Here is a 13,919-nt window from a genome sequence, read left to right on the forward strand (position 1 = left end):
CCTGAAGTGTTTATTTTATTTTTTTCTATTTCACTGTTAAAACGAGCAGATGCATTTTGCATCACATGGATCTCGTGGAAACAGGCCAACCATTTTCTTAGCAACCAAACTCCTGTCTTCTGCACTGTGCATGATTAACTACAACAGCCTGTTGACGGCTTAAAATAAACCTGCCTTTTTCCATTTAGCATTTTATCAAATGAATGTAATTTCATTTGCTGATGAATTTAGTTCAGCTTCAAGGGAATTTTTCTCTTCTTCATGGGGAGGCTGAAGAATCAGAACTGTCATGCCAAAGAAAGAAAAGCAAGCCTAGGGAGAAAAACAGTCTGATGTTTACATGGGTAAAGTAAAAGTATCTTTGTCAATTTCACTCCCACTCCCTTGTTTTTTATGGGGTAGAATGTTGATTTAAATTTAAATTCTATTATACTTTTGCATTATGATGTTTTGGTTGCTTGATTAAAAGCGTTAATTTAAATGGCTGCTCTGATGATTACTATTGTTATTATGGGTGAGCTCTTATTTTTGTTTATTTCTAGCAGTTGAATATGCCCTAAAACATAATTAGAATCATCTCACAGGATTGTAGACCCTTTGCTGGGGTTCACAAATAGAGGGCTGGACCAGTATGTCATCTGGCAAGGGGACAAGCGTGTACATTATCAGTGTTTTCTTAGAAGGGGTGAGTCTGTAACTTGGAATAAATTACTGTCCTGCTTGGTAAATATATCTTTGTGTTTCTATGCACATGTAGACATTTTGCATCCAAGAATTACAGGAATATTTGCTAAATAGGAAAAATGTAAAGACTAACAGCTTAACAATAAAGCCATCTCTGCAGTTAAAGCAGCATGTATCTGTCAAATCAATGAAGGGAAGGGGATTTGACTGAATATAATATAGTTCAAGCAGGTTCCCCATCATCTTTTCACTTGTGTCATCATTTGGAAATAGACAGTGAAATCCTGCAGTAATGGCAAGTTAAAACACTATTTAAATTTCCACTTTATTTCCCCTGGAGCAAACTCTTAAATGTTAACCATCATTAAGCAATCAAGTTGATGCTTTAGCTACACAGTATGTATCTTACATACCCCCCCACCCCCCGCCGAGAATAAAGATACAACAAATACGTAACCTACACCTGATAAATCCACATTCTGATTTCTGCTTCATTTATATGTTGAGAAATAATCTTTTAAATTTTTTCTTATTTTTTAAATGTTTAAAAAATGTATTTATTTGAGAGAGAGAGGGAGGAAGCTGGGGGAGGGCAGAGGGCAAGGGAGAGAATCTCAAGCAGACTGACTGCCTGCTGAGCAGGGAACTGGACATGGGGCTGAATCTCATGACCTCTAGATAATGACCTGAGCTGAAATCAAGAGACAGATGCTTAACTTGACTGAGCTACCCAGGCACATCAGAAATAATCTTTTTTTTTAAGTCAAGTCTACACTCAACATGGTGCTCAAACTCACAACTCTGGGGGTGAAGAGCTGGATGTTCTACCAACTCAACCAGCCAAATACTCTGATAAGTAAATAATCTTGATTTGTACTTTATGTCAGATATAAGCAATATAAGATTGATAGGCAGTTTACATTAAACAATGCAAAATCTCTGCTCCTGTATTTCAGTTTCTTGTCATAAACTTGAATTCTTCATTGCCTAAGTCAGGTCCTGATTCTGGTCAGCCACTTTGAATACCTTTCTCAGGTTAGTGTTTGAAAGAGTGAATACATTTTCAGTAATGTCCACCGTAGTTTCCAAGTTAAGAAAATCTGACTCAGATGTGTCATCCTGTGTATTTGAGTCATGCCACTCTGGTGCCACCAGAGTGGCAGGACTTCTCTTTTGTAAGAGGACTTGATGACTAGCACCCTCCTCTGCCTCTGGTCTTCAGAGAGGGATTCCTGAGACCATGCTGGAATCTTCTTGTGAGACCTGCAGTTCATGGAGGCAAGTACCTTAGAGGTTTATGAATATACCCTAGTTGGGCTGAGGGCAACTCAAGACAAAATCTGGGAGAAATTCTAAGGTCTGCCACATGAGCAACTGCAAACAATATGAAAACCTCAGGATCTCAACTTTTCTTCTTTCTATTCTTTCATTAATTTCCTTTTCTCAGATAGATAAAAGTCAAGGCCAGTCATGCCTAGCTTGTCCGTAGAAGGGACCCTGATTAACTGAGTCATTTCATCATATTTTGTTTTTTAATAGAAAACTATAAAGCCTTGCATTTGGGGACACTGCTGGTGTCAATATGTTTAGTGTAGCTTCTTCTCTTTCTATTGCATAGTCTTTTACTTTATTCCAAAAGATCTTTTGCTTCTTAGAAGTTTAGTTGTTATTGTTGTTATTCTTTGAATAAAATTACATTTAATTTTAGAACTCATTAAAGACAAAACAACATCAATAATCGATTATTGGGAGCTTGATATTAGTTACTATTCTAAGTCCTATAGATGAATTAATTCTCACAGTGTCACTAAGAAGTACAGCTAGGTCTTTCTGGTGCTTTATAATTAAGAGGAAAAGAACAAACACCACACCCTCATTAAGAATAGATTAAATGTCTTAGTTAATTAGCCAAGGATAAAGAAACTCTCCAGAGCAGTGACCAACATGGCCTGTCTTGGCAAGGATTTCTCTGCCTCTAACCCTTAGGATAGTGTACCAGGCAGGCAAAGCCACAGAAAGTAAAAAAAAGTCAGTGTCCAAATGTCTCTAATAATACATGTGCCTCCAGCCTTCACAACTAATTATATCCTCACAACCAAGAATTACTATTTTCTAAATCCCATGGTCTTAACAATTATAGTAGACCCCAGAATATTATACCTTTGCAGTGAGGTGGCTCCTTTGAAAATTGGGACAGAGACCTCTTATTTAATTGTAAGATGAAACTATAGTTTAGTTCAATTCAGTGACTAGGGTAACTCAAATCTGGTTGCTTGAAGAAATTGGGAATCTAATTTCTAGTATAAAAATGAAAAGCTAAAGTATAGAGATTGGGAAGTATAATATTAGAAATTGTCATGATAGTTTGGGAGTTTTTCTTCCTAGATCAATGAATGGGCAAAATAAGAATGTCTTTGACCTATTATTCTAAGATGTGAGACTATCTGCTTGCCTATTGGTACTAGTGGGAAAAGCTTTATTGTTAAGATTGGCTCCATAAAGCTAATTTGATCTTTGTTTGAGGGTACTCATATAAGTCTGAACCAGAACAGGCAATATGTTCTTGGATCTACAATGATATGGCTGCCTGACTATAAAAGGGTGAGAGTGTGTATTTTACTTGCATAAGAAGATAACTAAAAAGATACCAGTATGTACATATACATATATATACATAACACATAAGTTTCTTAATGCCAAATATAGTAACACGAAAGAGGACTTCAATATTTAGGAAAAGATACTCTTCCAATCGAAGGTCTAAGGTGCATCATCTAATTCAGTAGCTATTAACTGTATGTGATTATTTAAATTTAAATATAAATTAAATTAATTAAATTTCAACTCCTCAGTTGTACTAACACATTTCAAGTCCTCAACAGCCACATGTGGCTAGTGGATACCATATTGGACAGCACAATTACAGCGTTCTTTTTTTTTAAAGATTTTATTTATTTACTTATTTGACAGAGAATAAGCAGAGGGAGTGGCAGAGGGAGAGGGAGAAGCATACTCTCCACAGAGCAGAGAGCCCCATGTGGGGGTGGTCTCCAAACCCTGAGATCACGACCTGAGCTGAAGGCAGACACTTAACTGACTGAGTCACCCAGGTGCCAAACAAATACAGCATCTTCTGTCATTATGGAAAGTTCTATTGGATAGTACTGGTCCAGCAGTTGTGCAGATATATCTTAAAATAAATTTAATTAGAGCTTTTAAATCTTACCCTTTCGGTAAAATCTTCCATGAACCAATTTCTGTTGTAGATTACTAAAAGCAGGCTATTTTACTATGCTATCCACATAGTGATTCAATTTCTAATTAGAAGTTGATGAAGTTCTTTCATTTACTACAGTATCATTTGTACCACATTTTCCAACTGCATTAAGAAGTTAAATTATCTCACAGAAGATAACAAAAGGTAGGGGAATTAATTTAAGTCTAGAAAAAATAAATGTATGTCAAGTGTATGTATGTGTACAGAAACATATGTGCATACATTTGTATTCACCGAAAACCAAACTTGAAAATAGTGTGTTTCTACATTTTAAAGTGAAATGCTAGACATACCCTGCTCATCTTTGCAGTATTGCCTAGAAGAAGCCAGTTAAGTCCAGTGACCGTCATGTACTTCTGGCCCACATAAGGGAATCATTAGGAATCTTTGGAGGAATTCTTAAGAGCAAAGAATTACCAGTGGCTCTTAAAGCTTCTGTTTGAAAGTGGCATACTGCTCACATTTCATTGGCTAAATCAAGCTAAATTAAACCTGATGTTAATGGAGGCAGAAAAGTTACCTCACAGAGAGCAACAGCAAATAGTCAGAGACAGTAATACAAATCCCTTTGCTAATGGTAAAATAAATAGCTTACTTGCTGTCTCCTATGTAGCCTGTTAAAATGTAGCTGGTTTCTAAGTAGTATTTTTATCTCTGCTTAGAAAAAGGAATCCTATTTTTGGGACATCTGAAGTTTTTGGTTCTTCAGCATTATCAACAATAGGCCATTGTGGTTTCTGGAATCTGTTATCAGCCTCAACCTAGACTCAGCTACACTGGTTGCCTTTCTATTGTAATCTGCATCTGTAGAATAAATACAAAACAGAGAAAACTTGCTCATAACTCTACCTATTCTAATCATAGAGAACCTCACCTGAAGTAAAAAGTCTGTTACTGAATGATTTGAAAAAGTGATAGCTATGGCCACGGGGATACAAGAGTAACTGCCACTTGAAACCTTTACAAGGTGATGGTCATGTTTCTTTCACATTATCCGGGTATTTTAGAGAAAGATGTATGGGTCACTTTATTCTATATGTATAAATACAGCCTGACACTAATTTTTTAGAAGACTCAACATAGAACCAAGAAATATTGCCTATGAGACAGGTGTTTTTATCCTTTTGCAAAAGAGCCAACAGAACAAAGAGAAATTAAACAACTTGACCAGGGTCTTGCAATTCTCAGAAGCTAGATCTGGATTTGAATTCAAGTCTTGCTGATTCCAGATTTACACATCAATCTGATGAGCATGCTTCTCTTCATATCAATAAGTAGCATTTGTCAAGTGACATTAAAGCATTTGCCCAGGCCTTTTGCCAAGGGCATTACCTACATTAGCTTATTTATTCTTAAAAGGACCCTGTGAAATAATTATGATTTCCTCCTATTTGATGACTTAGAAAATGGAAGCTTAAAGAAGTAAATACTGTGTACAAATTATACTATTACTAAGTGTTGGAGTCAGAATTTAAATAAGTCTGACTGAAAAGCCACTATTTATAACTACTTACTAACCTTTACGATTAGGGCTTCTCTGCAATGTTTAGCATCTGCATCTAAAACCTAGAGTGCTCTTGGAGTGCCTGGGTGGCTCAGTTGGTTAAGTAGCCAACTCTTGATTTCTGCTCAGGTCATGATCTCAGGGTTTTAAGATGGAGCCCCATGTTGGGCTTCATGCTGGACATGGAGCCTGCTTAAGATTCTCTCTCTCCCCTCTCTCTCTTGGCTCCTCCCCTCCCCTTCGCTCATCCTCTCTCTCTCCTCTCTCTCTCTCTCTCTCTCTCAAAATAAAATAGGGATACCTGGGTGGCTCAGCGGTTGAGCATCTGCCTTCAACTCAGGGCATGATCTGGGTCTGGGATAGAATCCTAAATCAGGCTCCCTACAAGGAGCCTGCTTCTCCCTCTGCCTATGTCTCTGCCTCTCCCTCTGTGTCTCTCATGAATAAATAAATAAAATCTTAAAAAATAATAATAAAGTAAAATTTCTTTAAAACCTGAGGTGCCCTGAAGTGGGGAGAGTGTCAGTAAACCTAAAGTGATCCCAGAAAGGTAAATAAAAGATGAAAAGGGAACCGAATTACTTGAGATATAACATGTGGGATGGTGGTATAGGTTTATGGTGGAAATGAGAATATTAAAATAAGAATTAGAAAAGAAAATCACTAATCATAAAATATAAATGGATTTCAGCCTCAGAAGCTCAATTACTAATTTTGCCTTTCAGATCTCGTTTTTGTCTTAAGCATGCTTATTTTGATTCTAATCCATTTGGAGCAAGCTTATAATTAAAGTGGCATTTACTACATTGGATATTTTTCATAATGATTAGATCAGAATGTCTAGGACAGAAAAAGGCCCTTGGGATCTGTACACATCCAATGTCTTGATCACACAACAGAAACAGGCAGCTGAAAACCAGTGTTAGTGGCAGATTTTCTGAGTCACAGGCATTGTTAGATGGTAAGCCAAGGCAGAAGCCAAAGAGCTGAGTTCTTCAGGACATATATATTGCTTGGAGCTCTGTTTTCATCACTTATCATTAAAAGAGCAGGAAAAATGAATAAAGGATTATTAGGAAGACTGAATTGTATAATAATTGCATGTAGCTCAAACACATCTAGTACTAAAATATGGCATACTGTGACTGAAGTTAGCCTGCAGATAACTGACATTAGTTACCATTATTGAGTGAGTGCCTTAGAGCCAATCATTTTTAAAAGAACTGCTATCCAAAATAATAGGACATAGAAGTCAGGCCCTTGCTAAGCCAAGTTTAAGAGGAGTTGGTATGTACTTTCTTACTACTTCAACCAGAAATAAGTACCAACCTATGTAGTTGATGTCCAATGACACCTACAGTACTCAGAAATTCCCAATCATTCCCAATTCCTATGTTTTTGGAATGGTGTCCAGAATTGAAAATAGCTTTATGTCTTGCTACTAATTTTTTTAAAATTAATTTTTATTGGTGTTCAATTAACCAACATACAGAAAAACACCCAGTGCTCATCCCGTCAAGTGTCCACCTCAGTGCCCGCCACCCATTCACCCCCACCCCCCGCCCTCCTCCCCTTCCACCACCCCTAGTTCGTTTCCCAGGGTTAGGAGTCTTTATGTTCTGTCTCCCTTCCTGATATTTCCCAACATTTCTTTTCCCTTCCTTTATATTCCCTTTCACTATTATTTATATTCCCCAAATGAATGAGAACATACTAATTTTAACTCAGAAGGCAAATGTCCTTGATATTGGCTAGCTGGAAAAAGGGCAAAAAGCTGATAAAGTTTTGCTGTAAGACAAATAGTCTTACAGACTTCAAGCTATGCTAGAATGGAGATAACTATTGTTGGTGAAATAGCTGGGAATTGTAGTTCTGGGCTTAAGGAAGATATTTTTATACCCATGAGAACCTAGAAAGTGCCCCTTAGAAAAACAGATTTTTCGGGATACTCACCATACTCTGCAGCCACTGACAAGGATATATAGCCTTCCAGATGTCAGATTCTACAGGGACGACTTTCTTCTTCCTGGGAAGAAGAAATGATCAAGTTCAGAGTGATGTCACCAAGCTAGCAGAGTGGGAGACTCCAGCCTACCTCCCCTTCAAAAAAGATCAATAATTAAAAACCTATCCCTGAGTGAAACTAGCTTTGGGAAAGCTCTAGAGCTCTGGAACCCACTTAAGAAACTAGCTGTGGGGGGGATCTCTGGGTGGCGCAGTGGTTTGGTGCCTGCCTTTGGCCCAGGGCACGATCCTGGAGACCCGGGATCGAATCTCACGTCGGGCTCCCAGTGCATGGAGCCTGCTTCTCCCTCTGCCTGTGTCTCTGCCTCTCTCTCTCTCTCTCTCTCTCTCTCTCTCTCTGTAGGCCATAAATAAATAGAAAAAAAAAAGGCTTAAAAAAAAAGAAACTAGCTGGGGTGACTGGGTGGCTCAGTAGGTTAAGTATCTGCCTTTGGCTCAGGTGGTGATCCTGTGAGCAGGGAATCTATATCTCCTCTCCCCTGTCCCTTTTGCTCTCTCTCTTGCTCACTCTCTCTCAAATAAATAAAAAAATCTAAAAAATAAAAACAAAAACAAAAAACAGCAAAGCTGCCATAGGCCTCCTGAAGATTTCACTAGCTTTTACGCCACGAGTATTTGTGTTTGATGACACCAGCCACATGAGTCCACTCCACTTGTTGTGAAGAGCCAGGTAAAAATGACTCCACCAAAGGAATACAGTAAACCTCTAATAACTGGCCCCAAAGAAGTGGAGATATGGGAATTTCCCAACAAAGAATTCAAAATAATTGTTCTAAAGGTCCTCAGAGAGCTATAAGAGAAAATACAAACAGTTTAATGATATTAGGAAAACAATACAAGAACAAAATAGAAATTCAACAGAGAGAAAACAGAATCAAACAAATTTTGGAGCTGAAGAATACAGTTACTGAACTGAAGTATTCAGTAGAAAGCCTCAGAAGTAGACTACTAAATAAAGCATAAGAAAGAACCATGGAGCTCAAAAACAAGTCATTTGAAATTATCTAGTCAAAGAAGAAAAAAGAATGAAAAGGAATGAAGAAAGCCTACGGGTTTTATAGGGCACCGTTAAAAACAAAACAAAACAAAAAACCAACCTACACATCACTGGAGTCCAGAAGAAGAGTAGGATAAAGAGAGCTTATTGGAAGAATTGGCTAAGAACTTCTTAAACCTGAAGAAAAATTTAGACATCCAACTTCATGAAGTTATTAAGACACCCCAAAGTTTCAAAATAAAATGATCTTTTCCAAAATATATTATAATAAAACCATTTAAAATCAAAGAAAAGAGAGAATTTTTAAAACAGCAAGAGAAAACAAAATTATCTCATATAAGGGGACCCTCATAATGCTATCAGCAGGTTCCTCGGCTGAGCCCTCGTAGGCCAGGAGAGAATAGGGTGATATATTCAGTGTTAAAAGAAAGAAATTGCCAACCAAGAGTACTTTACCCAGCAAAATTGTCCTTCAGAAATAAAGGTGAGATAGACTTTCCAAACAAACAAGGGCTAAGGGAGTTCATCACCACTAGACCTGCCTAAGGAATTCTTTTATTCTTTGAAGATTTTATTTATTTATTCATGAGAGACACAGAAAGAGAGGCAGAGACATAGGCAGAGGGAGAAGCAGGCTTCCTGTGGAAGCCTGATGCAGGACTCAACCCCAGGACACAAGGATCACAACCTGAGCCAAAAGCAGATTCTCAACCACTGAGCCACCCAGGCACCCCTGCCTAAGAAATTCTGAAGGAAGTTCTGTTCTTCAAGTTGAAACAAAAGGACACTAACTAGTAATTTGAAAAAACATAATTTTTTTAAACACTGGCAAAGGCAATTATATAGATATATTCAGATTACTCTAATGTTATATAGTAGTAGTGTTAACCACTTTAGTATAAAGGTTAAAGCACCAAAATAAATAATAATAATAATAAAAAATAAAGCACCAAAATATTAAGGGCAAATATAGGTACAATTATTTGTTAATGGATACATAATATAAAAAGATGCAAAGTGTGACATCAGGAGCATAAGATGTGAGGAGGGGAAATAAAAGTTTTTGTATGCATCAAAGTTAAATTGTTATCAGTTTAAGACATTTCAAATGAGCTGTAGGGTAATCACAAAACAAAAACCTATAGTAAATACACACAAAATATAAAGAAGGGAATCAAAGTATAGATGAATGGACTAAAAAAAAAAAAAATGACCCAAGTGTATGCTGCCTATAACAGTCATTTCAGCTTCAAGGACTCACACAGGCTCAAGGTAAATGAATGAAAAAATCTATTCCATGCAAATGGAAACCACAAAGGAGCAGGGTAGCCATACTTATGTAAAATAAAAAAGACTTTCATTTAAAACCTATAACAAGAAACAAAGAAAGTCATTATATAATGATAAAGGGATCAATTCATCAAAAGAATGGAACTGGAGGGTATTACGCTGAGTGAGGTAAGTCAATCGGAGAAGGACAAACATCTCATTCATTTGGGGAATATAAATAATAGTGAAAGGGAATATAAGGGAAGGGAGAAGAAATGTGTGGGAAATATCAGAAAGGGAGACAGAACATAAAGACTCCTAACTCTGGGAAACAAACTAGGGGTGGTGGAAGGGGAGGAGGGCGGGGAGTGGGAGTGAATGGGTGGCGGGCACTGAGGGGGCCACTTGATGGGATGAGCACTGGGTGTTATTCTGTATGTTGATAAATTGAACACCAATAAAAAATAAATTTATTTTAAAAAAAAGACTTAATTCATCGAATGTCAGTTCTGGATGTCTGTCTACCTCCTTCATTTCATAGGTGAGGAAACCAAGGTTGAAATTCACAAAACTCCGGCCTCCTGACCCCCAATCTAATAATATTCTTCATGCACATTCATTTAAAAGGAAATGCTGTGAAGGCTATATCCTGATTTGTCTTTTCAATGCATGATTCCTACTTTGTATGAAATGGAACATTTGGGTGAGTTCAGAGAGTTTTCTGAATTGACATTGTTTGGCTTCCCTTTGCCTGTTAGGTGTGTTTATGGATCTGTAAGAGCTATTTTTAGAAATTAATTACAGTGTCTATTTTTTTGTCCACTTAACTGCAGAGGTGGTGGTTATTGTTTTGTTACTTGTGAAGCCAAGTTAATAAAGCAAAACAAATCTGTTTGTCATTAAAAAAAAAGGATGTATCAATTATAAATATATATGCACCAAACATCAGAGCATATAAATATATTGAGCAAATACTAGTAGATCTGAAAGGAGTAATAGACAACAATAGTCATAATAGGGACTTTAATACTGCACCTTCAACAGTGGATAGATAATCCAGGTAGAAAATCAATAAGGAAGCAACAATCCTGAACAACATTATAAAATGAATGGACCTAAAATATAGAGCATAATATAGAACATATATACAGAACATTTCATCAAATAGCAGTGGCGTATATATTCTTCTTAAGCACACATAGAACACTTTCCAGGATCATATATTTGGCCACAAAACAGGTCTCCACAAATTTTTAAAAATTGGAAAAGATACTTGGTATAATTTCAACCACAATGGTGTGAAGCTGGAAATCAAAAAAGGGGAAAACAAAAAATTGACAAATATGTGGTAATTAAACTCACTCCTAAACAACTGGTGGGTCAAAGATTAAATAAAAAGGAAATCAATACATATTAAACAAAAATGGAAACACAACATACCAAAACTTACAGGGTGTATCAAGAGCAATGCAGAGGGAAGTTTATAGTGATAAATACCTACATTAAGAAAAAAAACAAATATCTCATATATACAACCTAACTGTACACCTCAAGGAACTAAAAAAAAGAAAAAGAAAAAGCTAAGTTAGCAGAAGGAAGAAGATAACAAAGATCAGAGAAGAAATAGAGGATAGAAAGACAATAGAAAAGATCAACAAACTAAGAGTTGATTTTTTTTAAATTTTATTTATTTATTCATGAGAGACACAGGGAGAGAAAAAGGCAGAGACACAGGCAGAGGGAGAAGCAGGCTCCATGCAAGGAGCCTGACATGGGACTCGATCCTGGGTCTCCAGGATCACCCCCGGGGCTGAAGGTGGCACTAAACCACTGAGCCACCCGGGCTGCCCCAAGAGTTGATTTTTAAAAAGATAAACAAAACTGATAAATCTTTAACTAGATTTACCAAGATAAAAAGAGGATTCAAATAAAATTATAAATGAAGGAGACATTGCAACTGACACTACAGAAATATGGAGGATAAAAAGAGACTACTATGAAAAACTATATGCCTGCAAATTGAACAATCTTGAAGAAATAATAAATTTCTAGAAACATAAACCTACCAAGTCTGAATCATGAAGAAATAGGAAGTTTGAACAGACCAATAATAGGTAAGGAGAATAATCAAAAACCTCCCAACAAAGGAAAGTTAAGGACTGATGCCTTGACAGTTGAATCCTACCCAACACTTAAAGAAGAATTAATGCCAGTTATTCTCAAACTCTTCCAAAAATTGAAGAGAAGGAAACACTCCTAAATTTATTTTTGAGGACAGTGTTACCCTGATACCGAAGCCAGATAAGGATACTAAGAGAAAAGACAACCATAGGCCAATATCCATGATGAATATTGATGCAAAAATTTTAAACAAAATATTAGGAAACCAAATTGAGCAGCACATTAAAAGGATCATACATCATGATCAAGTGAGATTTATCCCTGAGGTGCAAGAATGATTCAACATATGCAAATCAGTAAGTGTAATATGGCAGGTTAACAAAATTAAGGACAAAATCATATAATTATCTCAACAGATGCAGAAAAAGCATTTTACAAAATTTGACATTCTTTCATGATGAAAATGGTCACAAAACTGGGTTGAGAAGGATGAAATCTCAACATAATAAAGGCCCTATAGGTGAGCTCACAACTAACATGCTCAAAGATGAAAGATTAGAAGTTTTCCTCTAAGGTTAGGAACAAGACAAAGGTGCCCATTCTCTTCATGCTTATTCAACATAATATAATAAATCCTAGCCAGCAAAATTAGGCAAGAAAAATAAATAAAAGATAACCAAATCAGAAAGGAAAAATTAAAATTATCTCTGCTGATGACATCATTTTGTACATAGAAAATCCTGAAGACTCCATCAAAAAATCATTAGACCTAATAGATGAATTCAGCAAAGTTTTGGGATACAAAAACAACATATAAAAATCAGTTGCATTTCTATACTAACAACTATCTGGAAGAAAATGAGCAAAAGAACCCATTTATAATAGCATGCAAAAGAAAACACTTAGCAATATATTTAATCAAGGAAATGAATGATCTATACACCAAAACTATAAGACATTAAGTGGATTGATGAAAATGAAAAAAAAAAAAAGAAGCTAACCATGTTCATTGATTAGAAGAGTTAATATTAAAATGTCCATTTTACCCAAAGTGATCTACAGATTCAATGAAATTCCTATCAAAATTCCAGTGGAATTTTTCATAGAAATAGAGAAAAAAATACTAAAATTTGTATGGAATTATAAGTGATCCTAAATAGCCAAAGAAATCTTAAAAACAAGGTTGGAGGCATCACACTTCCTGATTTCAAACTGTATTAGTAAGCTATACTAATCAAAACAGTATGGTAATGGAATAGAGACACATAAACCAATGGAACAGAATAGAGAGCCAAGAAATAAATCCATATGTATATGTGGTCAGATAATATTTGATAAGGAAGCCAAGAATATCCAATAGGGAAAAGACAGTCTCTTCAATAAATGGTATTGGGAAAACTGAATATCCACATGCAAACAATAAAATTGGACCTCTATTTTACACAACTATTAAAAACTAACTCAAAGTGGGTTAAGAACTTAAATGCAAGACTTGAAACCATAAAACTCCTAGAAGAAAGCCTAGGGATAATGCTCCTTGACATCACTCTTGGCAATGATTTTTTGGATATGACACCAAAAGTACAGACAACAAAGGCAACAATAAAAAAGTAAGGCTTCATCAAACTACAGGTTTCTGCACAACAAAAGAAACAATCAACAAAATGAAAAGACAATCTGTGGAATGGGAGAAAATATTGACAAAATCATATACCTAATAAGGGTTAATATCAATATATATGAGGAACTTCTAACACCCAATAGCAAATAAACCTTAAACAATCCAATTCAAAAATTGGCAGAGGACTTGAAAAAACATTTTTCCAAAGACGACATACAAGTGGCCAACAAGTATAGTAAAAGGTACTTGATATCACTAATCATTAGGGGCAAACAAATCAAAACCATGAGGTATCACTAACACCTGTTGGAAAAGCTATTATCAAGAAGATAGGAGGGGCATCTGGATGCCTCAGTCGGTTGAGCGACCAACTCTTGGTTTTGGCTCAGGTCATGATCTCAGGGTTCTGGGATCAATCTTG

General features: G+C 36.2%; 2 long non-coding RNA genes across 3 annotated transcripts in view; one reads left to right on the top strand and one right to left on the bottom strand.

Annotated features, from left to right (window-relative positions):
* Positions 1–13,919, top strand: part of LOC112926378 (uncharacterized) — a 231,547-nt gene that overhangs the window by 161,753 nt on the left and 55,875 nt on the right. The window lies entirely within an intron of this gene.
* The window catches only part of LOC140595357 (uncharacterized), a 39,347-nt gene continuing 29,043 nt past the window's right edge, over positions 3,616–13,919 (bottom strand). For both annotated transcript variants that reach the window (XR_011996914.1, XR_011996911.1), the window contains 2 exons: positions 7,419–7,491; positions 3,616–6,498 (listed from right to left, as the gene is read on the bottom strand). This is a non-coding gene — a long non-coding RNA (uncharacterized lncRNA). The remainder of the gene's footprint in view (positions 6,499–7,418; positions 7,492–13,919) is intronic.

The sequence above is a fragment of the Vulpes vulpes genome, chromosome 1, assembly GCF_048418805.1.
Source record: "Vulpes vulpes isolate BD-2025 chromosome 1, VulVul3, whole genome shotgun sequence".
Taxonomy (NCBI): domain Eukaryota; kingdom Metazoa; phylum Chordata; class Mammalia; order Carnivora; family Canidae; genus Vulpes; species Vulpes vulpes.